The 21444-nt window shown below is 38.3% G+C and overlaps 1 long non-coding RNA gene and 1 pseudogene across 1 annotated transcript in view; one reads left to right on the top strand and one right to left on the bottom strand.

The window, feature by feature from the left end:
- Nucleotides 1–21444, top strand: part of LOC120593386 (uncharacterized) — a 31860-nt gene that overhangs the window by 1907 nt on the left and 8509 nt on the right. The window lies entirely within an intron of this gene.
- Nucleotides 4517–4633, bottom strand: LOC120593413 (uncharacterized; annotated as a pseudogene).

The raw sequence follows: 21444 nt of genomic DNA, 5'->3' as shown, positions 1-21444 counted from the left end.
AATAGTGCACTACTCTCAGCTTGTCGCTTGGAGAGTTCTACCCAGGGGCCCCCACAGCGAACAGCGAGCACCGGCCTGGGGAGACAAAAGCTTGTGAGTTCCTGTTCTCTGTGCCCATCTTAAAGAGAATAGTGTATTTCTTTAGAAGGGACTTCATCTATGATTACTCTCAGGGCCTAGAAAATACTATTTCCTCTATTTTAATGAGGTTTTCACCACCTAAATCTGATTGCATTAGGAAATCCATTTACTTGACAAATGTCTCTCAGTAAAAAACCATCTGTACCACCTACACTGGCCCTTTATCGCCTTCTTGCTGAGGGCACTTGTCCCTGGATTATCCTTTGACATCAGTTCTGCTCTTGACAGTGAGTCTGCAGGAACTTTGCCATTTTTGCCTCTCCAGTGATTGATTCTCAGCTCTTCAAAACCAAACTAGCCCGGAAAACTGCAGATCTTTGCATCACAAAAACTGGCTGGGATTGGACACAAAGCATCTCCTCTTCAAGGGATGGCCCTTTGAAAACTGTGAAACTTTTGTTAGTCATGACAGATGGAAAGAGGTTTTTGGGGTACCAACCTATTTAAGTACCAAATCTCAATGCACTGAGAACAAAATGCATTGATTTTTTTTTGTAACAGACTATAGTACACAAGATTTTACCATTAAAATAACGAAAGGGCGTATGCAACATCTCCGTACCATTTTTGCAATTTTTTTGTGAATCTATAATTATTTCAAAACAAAAAAGATGGGGGGGAGAAGAAGAGGATGAGAAAGGACATTAAAAAATATGTCCTGAAAAATAAATTTAAAAAATAAATATCTTTAATAAAAAATTGAGGACATTTCAGGAAAAGGGACTCTATTTCTGAAGTTTTGGCCCAACTCTATTGTGGCTGCTTTCCTTAGTGAACTAGATTAGTGAAACGGTGTGATGACAATGACTCTTTACCTAGACAAGAGGCAGGAATGTGTAGTAGCCTACTTCAGTCTCCCCTGTCACGTGTCCCAAGAGTCCTTCACCTTTCCGCATCCAAAGAGGGCAAAGTATCTTTCACCAGCAAAAGGAGGCTCTGAGTAATTCCCATAGCACCAGGCTTAAAGAGGAATTTTACTTGGAATGTCTGCCGCACATACCTTTCTCAGAACCCCAGCAGGGCCCCTGAAGCTGGTGGGTGGCTAAGGGAAGATTTTAGGGTTTAGGATCTTGGTTATGTCCTCTCTGAAGACTTGACCAACATCTGGCATGGTCTGGAAGATGAAATCAAGGTGGGGGTACACAGAGCCTTGGGAATTGGAGAGCTGGGTCACTTGAGAGTCTGAAACCTCAAGAGCAGCTGTCTTCTTTTGGGCACGAGCTAAAGTTGAGAGAGACTGGAAATACATTAAATTTCCTTGGTTCCCAAGAGCACAGGCTTGTTTGCAGACAGCAGCTCCTTTGGCATGAGGCTAAGGAAGCCTTGGGTTTCTGCAGCGGTTTGAGAGGAGAAAACAGCAGACAGAGTGGTGGACAACATGGGACCCTGAAATGTACTTGAGTGTCTGCTGGAAATATGAGGTGCCATGTTTACAAGAAAGTGTCAGGATACCAATTTCAGGATACCACAGTAAAGGAATAAATGAAGATAATCTGCAAAAACTGAGAGGCTTATAAATTTATTAGAGGTGTACCTATTATATACTTGTAAATTTTCCACAATGTAGGAATGTTTCAGATGCCACCTTTATAGGAACAACACAGTCTACATGAATGGCAGAGCTTTTTTTTTTAAACAACAACAACAACCCAGTGTATGTCTTAGCGCTTTATTATATGTTATCTCCCAAATGAGTTTTTGCTTATTTGAGTATTTTAATTTTTACCAAACTTATACATGTATGTCATTTTATAAGGCAAAAAAGTTGTACAAGACATTAAAAAAGATGTGATCCCTTGTACCACATTTTCCAATCTCTAATTCTCTCCTCCCAGATGAAAATATTTCAATGCTCACTTGGTTTTTATTTTTCTATTTTTTAATAACAAGTTGTATCAGTCCGGGTTCAGTGCAGGAAATAGGGATTACTCTAGATATATTAAACAGGAACGGATTTTACAAAGGGTATCAGGAGCTTTTGAAATCATTAAAGGGCCTGAAGGAGCAGGTTCTCAGCTGAGCTTTATGGAATGATAGCCAGAACAATATATCTCTACTAGGTTTTCCTTTGATGGCTTTTCTGTAAATTTATTACTAATTTGTCACTAAGTTCTCCTTCAAGAGTATAGTCTCCCCCTACATTCAAATGCATGAAAATTAATTTTATATTTTTCTTGGACATATCCTCTGTAGCCAGGTAAAGAAACTCTTTATTCCTGAGGTTTTGGCCTCAAACTTCAGTTTCAGTCTGAACCTGTTGATCCCTAGGTCTCCTGTAAAGCTGCTTCTTGGGATGTCCCAGCATCATCCTCAGATTTCCATTCACCTCACTCTTTGGAGGATCCCTTGAAATTTCTTCATGTGACCCCTACTTTGGCAGGACACATACTCCAGTAACTCCTGAAGAAAGTGGCAGGAGAGAAGGTTTTGAGACTTTGTAAAACAAGTTTTTATTTTACTGTATATAACTGTAAATTTCCTTGGTCCCTAAGAGCACAGAATCTGATTCTTTGATTAATAATTTTGCTGAAGATAGGATTCTAAGTTGTAAAATTTATATCTAAATTTTGAAAGCATTGCTCCATTATCTTCTGGTTTCCAGTGTTACTGTTGAAAAATCCTAAACCATCTGAGTCTTGATCTTTTTTATGTGATCTACTTTTTCCCTTTAAACAATTTAAGAAATTTTTTCTTTGTCCCTAATATTTTTAAAATTCATTTTAACATACCCTGGACTTCATTCATTTTGCTAGCACTCAGTGGTCCCTCTTGATTGGAATCTTTTTTTCTAAATAATTTTTTTCAATTACAGTTGACATACAATATTATATTAGTTTCAGGTGTACAACATAGTGATTAGAAATTTATATAACTTACAAAGTGATCACCCTGATAAGTCTAGTAGCCATCTGACACCATACATATTTACTACAATATTATTGACTATTTTTCTTGTGCTATACATTTCTGTGACTATTTTGTAACTACCGCTTTGTACTTCCTAATCCCTTCTCCCTTTACCCCACCCCCTCAGCTCGCCTCACATCTGGCAACCATCAAAATGTTCTCTGTATCTATGAGTTTGTTTCTCTTTTGTTTGTTTATTTTGCTTTTTAGATTCTACATGTAAGTGAAATCATATAGCATTTGTCTTTCTCTGTCTGACTTACTCCACTCAGTACAATACCCTCTAGGTCCATCTATATTGTTGCAAATGGCAAGATTTTGTTCTTTTTTATGGCTGAGTAATATTCCATTATATATATGTACCACCTCTTCTTTATCCATTTATCTATTGATGGACACCCAGATTGCCTCCATATCTTGGCTATTGTAGATAACGCTGCAATAAACATCTGTATTCAAACGTCCCTTTGTGGTAGCATTTTGAGTTTCTTCAAATAAATGCTCAAGTGGGATTACTGTGTCCTTAGTCTTTTGTTATAGCCTTTGTTTTAAAGTCTATTTTGTCTAGTATAGGTATTGCTGCCCCAACTTTTTTTGTTGTTTGTTTATTTCCATTTTTATGAAACATCTTTCATCCTTTTACTTTCAGTCTGTGTGTGTCTTTCAATCTGAAGTGAGTCTCTTGTAGGCAGCATATGTAAGGGTTTTGTTTTCTTATACATTCAGCCACCCTATCTTTCGATTGAAGCATTTAATCCATTTACATTTGAAATAATTACTGATAGATATTTAGCTATTGCCATTTTATTATTCATACTTTTAATTTTTTTCTTATTCTTCTTAAAGAAGTCCCTCTAGTATTTCTCATAATATTGGTTTGATGGTGATGAACTAACTCTTTCAGCTCTTTCTTGTCTGGGAAGCTTTTTATCTGTCTTTTGATTCTAAATGATAGCTTTGCTACATACAGTAGTCTTGGTTATAGCACCTTGCTTTTCATCCTTTTGAATATTTCATGCTGATCCCTTCTGGTCTGCAAAGTTTCTGTTGAGAAAGAAGCTGATAGTCTTATGGGAGCTTTCTTATAGGTAGCTAACTGCTTTTCTCTTGCTGCTTTTAAGATTCTCTGATTGTCTTTAACCTTTGGTGTGGGCCTCTTTGCATTCATTTTGTTGGGGGCTTTCTGTACTTCCTGGGCTTATATGTCTGTTTCCTTCACCAGGTGAGGGAAATTTTCTGTCTGTTTCTTTCTTTCTTTCTTTCTTTCTTTCTTTCTTTCTTTCTTTCTTTCTTTTTCTTTCTTCTTTCTTTTTCTTTCTTTCTTTTCTTTTTTTCTTTTCCTTTTCCCTTCCTTCCTTCCTTCCTTCCTTCCTTCCTTCCTTTCTTTTTTTGGCGAGGCAACCATAGGTTAACCTCACAGATTACAAGGACCTCATCAGTTTACAATCCCTTATTTTTTTATTTTTTATGCCTACAACACCTGGTCTTCCCAGGTGGTCTCCCATCCAAGTACTAACCAGGCCCAACCCTGCTTAGCTTCCAATATCTGACGGATCGGGCTTGTTCAGGTAGCATGGCCGTAGACTGTCATTATTTCTTTAAATAGGTTTTCAATTCCTTGCTCTCCCTCTCTCTCTCTTCTTCTTCTGGTACCCCTATGATGTGGATGTTGATATGCTTGATGTTGTCCAAGCAGCCCCTTAAACCACCCTCATTTTTATGGATCCTTTTTCTTGTTGCTGTTGTGATTGGGTGTTTTCTGCTATTTTATCTTTTAAATCCCTGATTCAATCCTCTGCTTTATCTAATCTACTGTTGATTTCCTTTAATGTCCCTTTAATGTATTCTTTATTTCAGTTATTGTGGTCTTAATTTCTGACTGATTCCTTTTTATGGTTTCTATCTCCATTTTTATGGGTTTTTTTTAATCTCTTTGATAAAGTTCTCACTAAGTTCATCCACTCTTCCCTTAAGTTCATCAAGCATCTTTATAATCAGTGTTTTGAACTTTGCATCTAGCAAATTGCTTGTCTCCATTTTGTTTAGTTATTTTTCTAGAGCTTTGTTCTGTTCTTTTGTTTGGGACATGATTCTTTGTCTTCCCATTTTGGCTGCCTACTTGTGTTTGTTTCTATGTAGTAGGTAGGGATGCTATGTCTCCTGGTCTCAGTAGAGTGGCCTTATGTCGTAAGTGTCCTATGGGGCCCAGTGGTGTAGTCTCCCTGGTCACCCTAGCCAGATGTGTCCCTTATATGGGTTGTATGTGCCCTCCTGTTGTAGTTGAGCCTTGGTTGCTGTTTGCTTGTCAGTGGGAGGGATTGACCCTCAGGCTAATTGGTTGTGAGGACTGGCTGGTGAGGGGCTGACCTTATGGAGCAAGATTCACTTTAGCTGGACTCTGGTGCCCATCCAGGCTGCCCTTTGGGTGTGTTGTCCTAAGATGCAGCCACGGGTAGTGCTCTGGCTTGGTCAGAAGCCAGTCACGGGACTTGCTGGCTCCAGGGCCTCCTGGGAGGAGCTTTGTCACAGGCCAAGTTCAGTCACAACTTTACCTTGCATGGGGCCACCTGGCAAGAATCACCAACCAAGCTGAATGAGATGGCCACCACCCACACCGGACTTGGAAGTGCCTTGAGAGGCCCAGACATGAACTGAGTACTCGTCTTGGGGCTGTTCAGCAAGAGGTATGGGGCACACCAAGGCCAGATGCTGCTTGTTTGGGTTTTGTTAACCATTGAGAGATTTTAGGAAAGTCTGCAGCATGAACCAAGACAGGCCATTTGTATGGAAAATCCACTGGAAGTGACTTGGGTGGGGCTGCAAGTTGGGCAAGGTGTCTCAAGGAATCACCAGGGTGGGGAGACCTGTGTTAATCAGGATGGCGGAGGCTCAGATAAGACTCCTGCCTGTGTTTGCACACAGGGAGGCGGGAGGGCTCGACAAAGAGTCAATGGATTCTGCCAGCACTTCTGTCTGGAGAAAGCTGTCCCTCCAGTCCTCTCCCTAAAGCCAGAAAATTCAGTTTCTCCCTGTATGTCTCTGGCACCTTTCAAGCAGCTGCTCCAGTGCTGGAGCTGAGCTAGTGAGTCCATCAGTGAGTAAGGCCCCTTAAGAGGAACAACTATGACTCCTGCAGCCCTCCTTCTCATTCAGTACAATCTCTGCTAGTTTTTCATAGCCAGAAGTTTTGGGGACTTCTCTTCCCAACACCGGAGCTCTGGGTTGGGGAGCCTGGTGTAGGGCTGGGACCACTTTCTCCTTTAGGGGGACCTCTACAGTCAATTTGGAATCTTATATCTCTCAGTTCTGGGAAATTTTCTTGATTTACCTCTTTGATAATTTCCTCCCACCTTTCTGTATATATAGAAAATAGACTTTCATATATTTTCTATCCCATCTCTTTAATCTTTGTTTCTTTTTAAAAGAGTTTATCAACTTTAAATTCTAACACTTCTATGGAAATTTTTGCTTTTGAAATAATAGTTTAAATTAGAAATGAGTATTTTTAGTTCTATAAATGTTCATTTTTATAACCTCTTGTTCTTTTTTTAAGGAGACAATGTCTTCTCTTATTTTTATGAAAATATTTGTTGCATTGGGTTTTATTATTTGGTTTATTGCATTGTCTCGATTTCTTCTAATTTTTTTTTTTTAAACTTGAGAGACATTTATTTACTTTCCTACATCATTGATATATAACTAAATCTTATATATCTTTTCAGGAAAATATAGCACTATTTTTTTTGATGCACTAATAAGCTGTGCCAAAGCAATTTTTATTTTTTCATCTTATTTTATTTTTAATCAATCAATCAATTAATTAATTAATTAATGTATTTTTTTATGGTGACATTGGTTAACAAAATCCAATAAGTTTTAGCTGTATATTTTAACAGTAAGGCTTATATATATTGAAACATAGCACTATTGAGTGACTATTCCATCCGATGGAGAACTTCAAATTTCGTTACAGCGTTGAATTCCTGGGTTTTGTCCCACAAGCCCTCTTTGAAATGACCTGATTTCTTCTAAGTTTCTTAAATCTTTCATGTAAGTGGCTTTCGTCAAACGGTAACTGCTGGTTATCATTGCATTGCCTCTCAACTGAAAATCCACCCTCTTACCTAAGTGTGATAACGGAGCATTTCTCCTTTGCAGCCAGCACTAACTTAGGTTTTGTCAGTAGAGGGCGCTGGAGGGACATGGCAGAAGAAAGAGACTTTTTCTGGTTTGAATGAACCAAGGTTTTTGATTCTTGTGGCTCCTGCTGCACAGACCATCTATGTAAGGGGGTGGAGATTCATCCACTGGGCTCTGCCTTGGCTGCGTGCTGAGTGTATGCAGTTGCTCGGAGAGCTGGACTGCATGCTCCAGGCCTTGTATGTAGTGAGTGGGCTCTGGATGCCAGACTCCCTCAGTGCCTCCAGTTCACTCCAGAAAAGTGTTTCCTGTGAGCCCAGGACTGTGGAGAGGCTTTGTCCAGGGGCATACCAGTGAAGTAACCTGCCATGCAGTGGGCATGACCACACCCTCTCCAATGAGGTCTGGTCGGGTGGGGATGCTCCGCCTTGGTAAGCTCCCAAGGGCTTTAGGTTCTCTTCACATCTTCATAGTTACTCCTCCTAACAGTCAATCACTCTTTATAGTAAACTCTCCCTGCTCAAATTACGGCTTGGCTTCTGTCTCCTGGTTAGAACTTGACTGATACAGCATCCTTGATTATAAGCTGTTTGGAACTCCACATGTGTGAGTGAGCTTTTTCATTCGAGCTCCACTGTCGTGCAATTGGGCTGGACTGTTTCTTCAGACGACCCTTGTATTCAGAGTCCAGTCAGGTGAAAGAAAAACTCCATATATTTCAACAGATCATTTTATATAAAGAATGATTATCCACGTATTGAGATCTAAACAGGCAAAAAGGAACACTGAGGTACCACAGAGGCAAAAAGTACAGGAACCAGCTACCTGTCTAAAGGCTGGGGCAATAAGGGATGAAGTCGAGATGATTAAAGAGCAGAATCTTGGAGACTGGGCCCCACGGAGCTAGAACTCAGACCTGTGAGGGGCCTGGTGGTGTGTTGGTATCTCTGAGATGGTGTAGCAAGGCTGGTGCTAGCAGCATGGAAGAACTGAACTTTACGACCAATGGCTGCTACTGGAATCAAGAAGCAACTGTTATTGCTGTGGTGATGCTGGTAGGATTGGGAAGCACACGTGAAGGAATAAGTCCCTTCTTTCTCCTCCAGCCCTGAAGTCTCCTTCTAGGCTTAATAGGAAGCCAGCTGAAAGGGAGAGAATAGAATGGTGGGTTTGAAGCCAAGTAACAACCAGCACAACCTCCCTGCTGCTGGTGTTTGTATGCTTTTTCTTGGTCTGGTCATCTCTCCAGAGGAGATTACACTATTATCTTCTGAGGGCAAGTCTGGCTGCCAGAGTTCTCAGAACTAACTGGGGGAAGAAGACCAAGAGACCTAGACATTTTGTATGTAGACTTTTACTTACTTAATCCTAATTTCATTATAGTTTCCCAGACCTCCCCAACATGGTTCAACTCTCCAGCAAGTAAACCACCTATTAGGGTGGAATATAGGGGTCACTCTGCTATATGAGTGAGTTAGGGGATCTGGGGCTCTAATGGCTTCCTGTACAGACTTTCAACTTCTTTTCCCAGACCTTCTTGCACCCCTGCAATCAGAAGTACTCAGTGTCTTCATTCCTTAGGATTTCTGGGGTTCTGCTTTGTGAAATCAGCCTGCTTCTGGGATTCTCCCGCAGTTATCGTACCTTTAATTTTCTCTTACCTGCTAAGATATTTGTCCATTTACTCTCCAGATCCTGATTTATTCATTTATCTATTTATTTAGATTATATCATTTCTTGGTTTTGTTTTTGTTTTTGTTTTTGTTTTTTTTTGTCTTCCTTGTAGGTTCTTGTCAAACCCCCCATACACAAACAACTAAAAATGTGTTTATTTCAATTGATGGCAGTTCTTGTCCTTTAAAAAAACTTTTACCATATTTGGTGGGACTTCTGATGGGAACAGAAACAAATATGTGTGTTCAATCGGCCGTATTAAGCCAGGAGACCCAGTTGATTTTGCAGTGTAGTCATGGTGGACTCTGGCTACCTAGCATGGATCAACTGGTGCCATGTAGAAGTAAATGCCATAATGTCTTTCTTTTTATTTCCCCTTTATCTTTTCTGGCTGGCACTCCACCTGGTGGCACTTGGGTCCCTGCTTCAGTGTGTGACTCAATGCATTTCCAACAACGTCCTTTCCTACATAGACAATACAGCCAGGAACTTTGCAAGATACGTCATCCTCTGGAAAGATCTGGGGATGAGAGATTACAGATTTTATTTTATCTTTGTTGGTCTCTAATAATGGGAAGCAAAGCAGAGCCTAAATAAATAGGGCAATTTCCATTCCTTGCTATTGATGCTCATAAAATACTTGTGTTTTTATATTGCTGCAAAAAGTGAGGACTGCAGAAAGAGTATGTGGGTGGATCTGACAGTAATCTTTAGAACTATAAAAGAGACTCTTTTGTTGAGTAACATCCCTTTTTATTAAAAAATAAAATGGAGTTTGGAATCTTAAGGAATACTATAAACAAAGTATAAAAAAATAAAAATAACCTCTAACCCCGATCCATAGAGATAGACATTGCTAACATTTTGGTATTTTCCCTTCTATTTTTTTGAATGCACATATGATCTTTCTACTTAACTTTATGTTATAAACAGTATCTTACCTTAGAAATTATTCATAAAATAATTTTAAATTGCTGCTTAATACATGCTATACTACTTCTGTTGGACTCGTGAACTGTTTCACTATTAGAAGTAATGCTACCATAAACATCCCTGTGCATCAAGGAAGTTGTCTCTTGGTACATATTATCATAACCCCACTAATATTATATGAAAGTGCCTTGCTTCACCACACCTTCACAAGGACTGAATCAGTTCCTTTATTCAGAAAATATCTAATTTCATTTTAAACCACTATCTCAACAATTCAAAAATTAAATAGACAAGATGCATGGAACTGTGGTAGAGCATAAGTGGGCTGCTCATATGGTTCCTGATTAACTTTAACCAGGAAGGATTTTAAGAGATGAATGGTCCCGATAACTAAATAAGATAAATAGCCACCATATTAATTATTACAGGAATTAAAATAATTGTCTTTGGCAGATATTTTCAACAATTAATTTGGTATATGCAAGTAAGTATAGAGAAAATTAATTGTATACATTTTGCAAGGTTCTTTGTGAAATCTGTTTTTCCCAGAGGATTTACTGAGTAACTTCTGAGTTTTTTCTGTGTCTATATCAGGTGACTGGTAGTACCTGCTTTAATTTAGTTTTTCAAAATGACAATATTAGTTCCACTGTAAGCAACATGAGGTTAGGGGCCAGGTCTGTCTTGCTGTAATAATGCTTCATGATGTGGCTGGTTCATTGCTGGCTCATGTGTCAAAGCAATCCCAAAACAGTTTTCTGAATGATGATCTGGCTCTGGCATCTCTATATTGGCAACTCAGAGCATCTCTGTGCAGAGGCTGTGTCACCTTTCATCCAGGAGGGATTGAAGGCTGAGGGCCTCAGTTTCCTTGGGCAGAATAGGCCTGTGGCCTGCCCAACTGAGTTCTTAAGAAAAGGTAACTCATCTCAGTCAGCTACAGGAAATATACAACCAAAATGCCCCCAACTAGGATTTTTACTACATGGCTCCTTTCAATAATCTAAGGAGATAAAAGATATTTTATTTATTTGTTTGTTTGTTTGTTTTGATAAAAGATATTTTAGAGATGATTCTATGAGGGACATGCAGTGCTCTCGCCTCTGAGTTCTCTAAATTGTCCCTAGATCACAGACATCTCTGTATTTGTACTACTTTTTTTTAACCGTTCCTGGAATCTTCCACTGAGTTGTGGTTTATGCTTTGCCCTTTTCTTTGTTTAGATTTGCTGTGACGAACAAGCACAAGAAATCAGTTATTGAATTTGCTACAGAAAATTTGCTGAGGACTTTTAGCTTTACATTACCCCGTGCCCCTTATTAAAAACATTATATGAGAAATTTATTTTAGAATTTACTGCCAGGAAAAGTTCTATTTGCTTTCTTTTGCTCATATGGACTATAGACTACTCATGTTTCTCTTTTTACTGGTTGCTAAAAAGCTTAAAACACAACTTTTTCAAGTGCCCTCAATATTATTATTCCTAAGCTTTGGAGTATTTCTATTCTCTTTTGCCTTGGTTTCTATATTTTTAAATTTCTATGTATACTTATTATTTCATTAAATGTAGTTTTGTTATAAGCCATTCCAAATAATTTGTAGAAAGAGATGGAGGTCTAAATAAATGTACATTAAAAGTTGTCCTGTTTAACAAACTCTCAGGGGAGGTCAGACATGTACACATATGCTGGCCACAGCCTTCACAGTGCCTGTTCCACACACACCCGTGTGAAGAGCACAGGGCCAGGTGGCCAGCCGTATTTTGGCCCACACACCCCTGCGTCCCCTTGTCACCACTGATTGGTCCAGAGATGGACATCTGATTTGCAGTCAGCCAATTAATAAGTTGGCTGGTGACCAGTGATGTGGCACCACACTGAAAGTTGAGTGGAACCCACCAGATTCTTTCTATCAGGAGTTCATACTAAGTAATAGAAATATAAAAAAGTGGCTGGTAGTAGAAAGAGAATTTTGAAAGCAGTGTAATATGGTGGATAAGTGTTTGGGATTTGAGATCAAGTAAGCCTAGGTTTAAATTATGGTTTTATAATTTGCTAAATGTGTAACTCTGGACAAATTATTTGACCATCCTGTACCTCATTTTCTCAAAGAGGAATCACAGTACTTTCTTGAGAGAATTGTAAGGATTCCATGTACTTTTTTGCTATCACTGGCACTAGATGATAGTGATGATGATGGTAATGATGGTGCTGGTGATGATGGTAATTAATATGAAATGGTGATGAGGCAGTGGATGACGACGTGGACGACAATGATGATGATGACGATGATGATGATGATGATGATGATGATGAAGATGATTAGTTCTGAGGCTGGAAGGGAAGCAAAGTTCAGAAGTTAGGAAGTAGAAAGAGAATTGTTTGATAAGTCAATAGTAGCAGAAAAAAGTAGTGGACATAGAAGAGAATAGCCAGGTCACTATGATGGCTGACATATGAAAACCAAGTTTCAAGAGTCAGACAATACTTTGGGCATCTTTATTTTCTCCCCTGAATATTGTTCCAAAAATTAGTTTCTTACATGTTTGGCAGAGTTTAAGTTCTTTATTGCAACATAGTATTACAGTTAATGTCATTGCATCCTTCGCTTTAAATATTTATGTATTAAGTAGTTGACATTATTCTAAAGTAAAATTTTAATTGTGTCTTAACGGCAGCATTTTCACCTTAGAAATTATTTTTAAACTTATATTGAAAATCGAAGCAAGATAGATTTAGTTTATTGAAATTTCATCCATCTATAGGAATTTACCAAAAATAAGTAAAGCAGATATACTAACATTACATTTAACAACAGGTAAAAAGGGATGATAAAAAATGAGCAATAAATTAAAATTTAAAGTAATTGCAGAAAATATTAGAGGAAATAAAACAAAGCACTGCTAATATTTTTTTTGCCTATTTACTTTTTATTGTTACAGTGTACAGTTCGATGAGTTTTTTTCATACAATAATAAATTAGTTTCAGTTGTACAGCATAGTGATTAGAGATCTATATAACTCACAAAGTAATCACCCCACTAAAATCAAATACCCCTCTTCCCACTTAAATATTTTTACATTGATGACTATTTTCCTTATGCTACACTTTATATCTCCATGACTATTTTATATCTTTCCATTTGTACTTCTTCATCCTTTTGCCCTTTTTCGTCGTCCCCCAACCCATCCCATCTAGTAGCCCTCAAAATGTTCTCTCTATCTATGAATTTGTTCCTTTTTTTGGTTGTTGATGTTTACTTTGTTCTTTAGATTACACATGTATGTGAAATCGTGTGATATTTGTCTTTCTCTATCTGACTTACTTCATTCAGCGCAATACCCTCTAGGTCCATCAAGGCAATATCTTTTTCCATCCCCTTCCTTTTAGTCTGTGTGTGTCTTTTAATTTGAAATGAGTCTCTTGTAAACTGCACATGTAGAGGTTTTGTTTTCTTATCCATTCTTATCCACTCTATCTTTTGGTTGGAGCACTTAATTATTTTCCATTTGTGTACATTTATTCCATTTGGTAGTAGAAAAAGAATTTTGAAAGCAGTGTAATATGGTGGATAAGTGTTTGGGATTTGAGATTTGTTGATAGGAATGTAGTTATTACCATTCTTTGTTCATGTTTTTGATACATGGTTTTAAAGACAACAATTCCTGTAATACTGTATGGTATTGATAAATTCCTATAGCTTATTTTAGTTTGGGAAGCTCATTATCTGTCATTTGACTCTAAATGGTAGCTTTGCTGTATAAAGTATTCGTGGTTGTAGATACTGGGTTTTCAGCACTTTGAATATTTTGTGCCAAGCCTTTCTGTACTGCAAAATTTCTTATGAGAAATCAGCTGCCAGTCTTATGGGTGCTTCCTTGTAGGTGACTAATTTCTTTTCCCTTGTTGCTTTTAAGATTCTCTCTTTGTATTTAATCTTTGGCATTTTAATTACGATGCGTCTTGGTGTAGGCTTCTCTGGGTTCATATTTTGGGGGACTCTCTGAGTTTTCTGGGGTTGTATGTCTATTTTCTTGAACAGGTGAGGGAAGTTTTCCATCATTATTTTTTCAAGTAGCTCTTCAATATCTTGTTTTCCTTCAGGTACCCCTATGACATGGATATTTTTACATTTAATAGTGTCCCATGGGCTCTTTAAATCATTATTATAGTCTTGGCTTCTTTTTTCTTGCCATTCTGACTGAGTGTCCTTGCTTCCCCATCCTCTATATTGGTGGGTCGATCTTTATTCACTCTGTTTATTCCCTCTAATATACTCTTCATCTCAGCTAATGTATTCTTCATTTCTGACTGGTTCCCTTTTATAATTTCCATTTTAATTTTTATGTTTTGAGTCTCTTTCTTAAAGTTCTCACTGAGTTCCTCTACATTTCTCCCAAGTTTATTGGGCATGTTTATAACCAGTGTTTTGAACTCTGCATCTGTTAGATTACTTGACTCCATTATTTCTGAATCTCTGTTCTGTTCTCTCATATGGTTTCTGCTTCTTTGTCTTCCCGTTTTGTCTGCCTTTCTGTGTCTATTTCTATGTACTAAGCAAAGCTCTTAAGTCTCCTGATCTTTGTGTAGTAGGTGTCTAGTAGCACAGTCCTGAGAGGGGTTCAGCTACAGACCAACTTTAGCCCAAGCCTGTACCCCTCTGGGGCCACCTGTTAAGATTCAGCAAGCAAAGAGGAATGGAGATAAGGCACACACAGAAGAAAATGGACAACTGTATTTACATAAAAAAACTATTCTCTACGTATATGTAATGGTAACAACACACCAAAGATTCAGAACTGAAGTATATAACATAAAACAAGAAGAACCAGAGAGAAAACCCCACAACACCCAACCAAAATTTAAAAAACAAAAAAGACATACAAGGACAAGGAAGCAATGGAAACACCAGACTACCAAAAAGCAAAACATAAAATGGTTATAGGAAAACCTCATATTTCAATAATCATCCTAAATGTAAATGGACTGAACTCAACCATAAAAAGGCACAGAGTTTCAGATTGGATCAAAAAACAAAACCCAACCATATGCTGCCTCCAAAAGACACATCTCAGTTCCAAAGACAAATATAGACTCAAAGTGAAAGAGTGGAAAATGATATTTCAAACATGTGGCATCCAGAGAAAAGTGGGAGTAGAGGTACTAATATTGGATGAAATAGACTTCAAAATAAAAAAGGTAAAGAAAGATACTGACGGACACTTCATAATGGTATAGGGAATCATACATCAAGAAGACAGAACACTTATTAATATCTATGTTCCCAATCAGGGAGCCCTGAAATATATAAAGCAATTACTAACAGAACTAAAGGGAGAAACAGACCAACACATTATCATAGTAGGGACTTAACTACCCCACTGTTGGATATGGACAGATCATCCAAACAGAAAATCAATAAGGAAATAACATTCTTAAATGACACATTAAACCAACTGGACATAATTGACGTTTATAGAACCTTTCATCCCAAAACAGCTGCTTATACATTCTTCTCTAGTACACACAGAACACTCCCAAGGATCGACCACATACTAGGACACAGAGATAGCCTCAACAAATATAAGAAGATTGAAATCATACCAACCATATTCTCTGATCATAATGCTTTGAAGCTGGAGATCAAATGTAGAAAGAAAGTGGGAAGAACCACAAATATATGAGGATTAAACAACATGCTACTGAAGAATGACTGAGTCAGAGAAGAAATAAAAAGAAAGGTCAAAAGATGCATGGAAACAAATGATAATCATAGTACAACATATCAAAACTTTTGGGACACGACAAAAGTGGTAATAAGAAGAGAAAGTTCATATCATTACAGGCCTATCTCAAAAAACAAGAACAAGCCCAAATAACATAACACTTCATCTTAAAAATAATAGAAAACAAAGAACAAATGAAGCCTAAAGTCAGCAAAAGGACAGAAGTAATCAAAATTAGAACAGAAGTAAATGAAATTGAAACAAAAAAAATAGAAAAATAAATGGAACAAAGAGTTGGTTCTTTGAGAAGATTAATAAAATTGACAAACCCCTGGCTAGGCTCACTCAAGAAAAAAGAGAAAGGACACAAATAAACAAAATCAGGGATGAAAGAGGGGAAATTACAGTAGACACTGCAGAAATACAAAGGATCATACAAGAATATTCTGAAAAAGTATATAACACCAAATTTAATAACCTAGAAGAAATAGACAAGTACTTAGAGAAATACAACCTTCCTAGATTAAATCAAGAAGAACTGAAAAACCTAAATGGACTGATTAGCAGTATTGAAATTGAAAAATTATCAAAAAACCTATTAAAAAGTAAAAGTCCAGGACCAGATGGCTTCACCAGTAAATTCTACCAAACATGCAAAGAAGATTAATGACCTATTATCCTCAAACTCTTCCAAAAAATTGAAGAGGAGGCAATACTTTCCAACTCATTTTATAAGGCCAATATTACTCCGATACCAAAACCTGGTAAAGATAACACAAAAAAAGAAAACTACAGACCGATATCTCTCATGAACACAGAAGCAAAAATCCTAAATAAGATACTAGTGAACCGAATACAGCAACATGTTAAAAAGATTATACACCCACATTAAGGGGGCTTCATCCTAAAGGCACAAGGATAGTTCAACATATGCAAATTGATTAATGTGATACACCACATAAAGAAATTTAAAAATAAGTATCATATGATCATATCAAGAGATGCAGAAAAAGCCTTTGACAAGGTACAGCATTCATTTATAATTAAATCACTTAACAAAATTTATATAGAAGGAAAGTAACTTAACATAATAAAGGCCATGTATGACAAACCCTCAGTCAACATTAGACTAAATGATGAAAAACTAAAAACCTTCTCTCTAAGATCAGGAACAAGACAAGGCTGTCCACTATCGTCATCGTTATTCAATATAATATTGGAGGTCTTAGCAAGTGCAATCAGACAAGAGAAAGATATAAAAGGCAACCAGATAAGAAACGAAGAAGTCAAACTGTCACTATTCACGGATGACATGATTCCCTATATAGAAAATCCTAAAGACTCCACAAGAACCTACCAGAAACAATAAGCAAATAGAGTAAAGTTTCTGGATACAAAATCAACATTCAAAAATCCATAGCATTTCTATATTCTAATATGAAGTGTCAGAAAAAGTAGTAAAAAAAAATAATTCCTTTTGCAATTGCAACAAAAAGAACAAAGTACCTAGGAATAAATCTAACGAAACATGTGAAGGACCTATATAATGAAAACTATAAGACCCTATTAAAAGAAATTGAAGAAGATACAAAGAAATGGAAAGATATTTCATGATCTGGGATTGGAAGAATCAACATAGTTAAAATGACCATATTACCTAAAGCATTATACAGATTTAATGCAATCCCCATCAAAATCCCAAAGGCATTTTTTAAAGAAATAGAACAAAAAATCATCAGATTTGTATGGAAGCACAAAAGACCTCTAATTGCCAAAGCTATCCTGAGAAAAAAGATCAAGGCCGGAGACCTCACTCTGCCAGACTTCAAATTATACCACAAGTGACAGTAATCAAAATGTCATGGCATTGGCAGAAAAACAGACACACAGACCAGTGAAACAGAATCGAGTCCAGAAATAAACCCATGTTTATATGGGCAAATAATTTTTGACAAAAGAGTTAAAAACATACAGTGGAGAAAGGAAAGCTTCTTCAATAAATGGTGCAAAAGAATGAAACTAAACTGTTGTCTATCACTACACACCAAAATTAACTCAAAATGGATTAAGGACCTGAATATAAGACCTGAAACAATAAAATGCATAGAAGAAAACAGAGGAACTAAACTTACGGACCTTGGACTCAAAGAGGATTTTATGAATTTGATCTCAAAGGCAAGGGAAGTAAAAGCTAAAATCAATGAGTGGGACTACATCAAACTAAAAAGCTTCTGCTCAGCAAAAGAAACCGTCAACAAGGTAAAGAGACAACCATCTGAATGGGAAAATATATTTGCAAACAATGCCTGTGATAATGGCCTAATATCCAAAATATACAAAGAACTCATACAACACAATAACAACAAAAAAACAAACGATCCAATCAAAAATGGGTAGAGGACCTGAACAGACACTTCTCCCTACAGGAAATACAAGTGGCCAATAAACATATGAAAAGATGCTCATCATCACTAGCTATTATCAAAACCACAATGAGATACCATCTCACACCTTTTAGAATAGCAGTTATTGACAGGACAAATAATAAGGAATGCTGGAGAGTTTGCGGAGAAAAAGGAACCCTCATGCACTGCTTGTGAGACTGAAAATTGGTACAGCCACTATGGAAAACAGTATGGAGGGTCCTCAAAAAACTAAGAATTGATCTACCATGTGATCCAGCAATCCCTCTACTGTGTATTTACCCCAAAGACTTGAAAACTCATATCCGAAAAGATATCTGCACACTGATTTTTATAGCAACATTTTTTAAGGTAGCCAAGACATGGAAGTAACCGAAGTGTCCTACGATAGATGATTGGCTAAAGAAGCTGTGGTACATATATACAATAGAATATTACTCAGCCATAAGAAGAGATGAAACACTGCCATTTGCAACAACATGGATGGACCTTGAGATAATCATGCCAAGTGAAATAAGCCAGAAAGAAAAAGTTGAAAACCACATGATATCACTTATATATGGGATATAAACCTAAAAGCAACAAACAAACTGGACAAACAAACAGAGACTCATGGACATGAACAATAGGCTAGTGGTTACCAGAGGGTAGCGGGGGAAGGGGGAGGAAGGACGTAGATGGGGTAAAGTGGGTCAAAATGTAGTGACAGAAAGAAATCTAACTGTTTGAGGGGAACAAAGACAACAAAAAAGATTCAGCAAGCAATCCCCAGATGCTGGGCTTATAGTTGCCTCAAGAAGCCACACCAGAAACTGTGGTCAGTGCCACCAGTGTGAGTCTTGGAGTTGGCTCAGCAAGGAGCACCTGACTCATGGAGGACACACCTGGATGTGGCTTGGGTGGTACTGTGAGTTGGGGAAGGTGGAGTTTCAGAGAATCCTCTGGGCGGGGCAACCTCTGTTATCCAGTTTGATGAAGTCTCAGCTGTGGTGGCACTGAGTCTGCACACTCGGAGGAGGGTGGGCTCAATAGAGAAACAATGAATACTGCCAGCACTTCTGCCCAGGAGGAAGCCTCACCTCCGGCCCTCTCTCTGACTATTCAGTGTCCCCCTATAAGTCCCTAGTGACCACCATGCAGTCATCCCAGCGCTGGTGCTCAGAGAGAGCTGGTCTGTCAGTGGGAAAGTTTGCTTGTGGACAGGCCTCTTTTAAGAGGCGTCTGCAGCTGCCGCAGCCTCTGTCCTACTCAGCCACTGGGGACCAGGCAACCGCACTTCTTTGCCCTCTCCTACTTCCAACCATTGCAGGGTGAGTTCTTATTTCTTTTCCTAGTTGTAGGGCTTCTGTTCATCTAGACCCCAGGCTACTCTGTTTGCTGTTTGCTCCGTGTTTCTGTCTCAATTTTGAGATGGTCTCAAGGGGATGAACGAAGCTTCTATCATCTACGCCATTTTGCCCGGTTCCCAGCACTGCTAATAACTTTTAGGCAATTTCAACAGAGGCAGGAAAATCTTATCGAGTTCATTTTTGCAGAAAACTGGAACACGATCTTCCTCCGCTCACCCGCAGCTACTCCTCTCAGGAAGGTGCTGCTCAGGAATCAGCTTATTTATCCTGGGGCTGAACGTGATACTGTTAGGCAAGTTGTTGCTTGTTCCTTCTCTCTTTCCTAAAATCCTGCTTTCTAAAACTCTAAAGATTGTCTCCTACAGGAGGTAACACTGGAAGTTCTTAATTAAGAAAAGAGTTTCCCATGCTTGAGGGAGAGTCAAAAAGGAGTAGGACCTGGTTGCTGACCTCTAACAGTCTGACATTTAGCAGAGGGAGACCCATTCTGGACACAGGTAACAAAGATAGAAGCCAGAGACAAGAAGAGCCATGGGCGCTGTGCAAAGGGACATTGGGAGCTTCGGGAAAAACACCCAGTGCCTGAGACTCGGCCTCTCCAAGGAAGCTGTGTTTTCAAATGTGTTTACAGTCCTTTTTCCATCATAAAAGTAAGTTGTTTTTATTATACGTATTTTGGAAGACACGTGTAGAAAGTAAGTTAGAGAATATTAAACCCTTGCTCAGTGTGATAATTTTATGTATCAAATTGACTAGGCCATGGTACCCAGATATTTGGTCAAACATTATTCTAGATGTTTTTGTGAAGGTCTATCTTAGATGAGATTAGCACTTAAATCAGTAGATTTTGAGTAAAGCAGATTATCCGCCATAATGTGGATGGGCTTCATCCAGTCATTTGAAGGCCCTCATAGACAAAGACCTACTTCTCTGGAAAGAGAGAATTCCGCCTCCAGACTCCTTCCAGACTTGAACTGCAACATCAGCTTTTTCCTTTGTCTCCAGCTTGCCAGCCTGCCCTGTAAATCTTGGACTTCCCAGCCTCTAAATAATGGCATGAGCCAGTTCCTTAAAATCAATTTGTCTCTATGTATGTATCTAGGTATTCATTCATATATCTAGATATATGTATATATAGACACATATATAGATAGATAAATCTCCGATTGGTTCTTTTTGTCTAGAGAACATGAATACAATCATGGTTCTATTTTTTTTTTTAAAAATCGATTTTATAGTTTTTTCTTTATGGCTAGGTTTTTGCATTTTTGGGGGGAGGTATAATGTTACTGTCACCGATTGCATGTTAAAGTCCTTTCTTTTTAAAAGCTTATTGTTATGACGTTATTGTTTTCCTTGTTAACACAGTTTTAATAAATATCACTTAAGTGTCTCCACAATGGTGTATGAAGTACATAGGCCATAATTTATAGCTTTTCCTGTTGAGTGTTTATACTGCTTCCAATATTTTATTAAGATAATAAATTGTAATGAACCTTTTTTATTTATAAAACTTTTTCCGCTATTGAGAATTGGATAGATTCCCAGAAGTGAGATCACTGCATCTAAGGGAAAATAGCACCAGCTAGACCTAGGCTGCTATCAAGACCTGCTGGGAAGGAGGCCATGCCTAGGGAGGGCTAAGAGTGGGCACAGACTCCTCCTTCAGCTCCTGCTGCTGCCCCCAGGCTCACATTTAATAAGGCTTTCCTAAAGAGTTAGGGATCAAGAAAGAGAAGTACAGAAACACTTAGAAATCACAGGCCCAAGTTCCTCCCTACACGGGTTCTCCTGCTGGATGCTTCTCTGCCTCGCCTCGACCATGCTCTGAGTTTCAGGGGCCAGTTTACCTCCCCACAACTGGGGTACCCTTGAGTGTGCTTTCCCAACCCAAAACACCAGCCCAAAACTCTATACCTTTTCTGGTCCAAACAGGAGAAGATGTTTTCTCCCTCAATCCAGATTTGGGCCCACCTCCCAGGATCTGCCTTCTTCAGGCCTGAGCCACAGCTGAAGGAGATACATCCCAGCCCCATATGACTTGTGACTTCAGTGCCTTATGCCCATGACAGTGCTGACCAATAGAAATAGAATGAGAGTTACATGTGCTCTAAAATTTTCTAATAGTCACACTAAAAAGATAAAAAGCAA

The sequence above is a fragment of the Pteropus medius genome, unplaced genomic scaffold, assembly GCF_902729225.1.
Source record: "Pteropus medius unplaced genomic scaffold, Ma_sr-lr_union100, whole genome shotgun sequence".
Taxonomy (NCBI): Eukaryota; Metazoa; Chordata; class Mammalia; order Chiroptera; family Pteropodidae; genus Pteropus; species Pteropus medius.
Note: the sequence above shows the minus strand (reverse complement) of the source record. Positions and strands in the feature narration are given on the sequence as shown.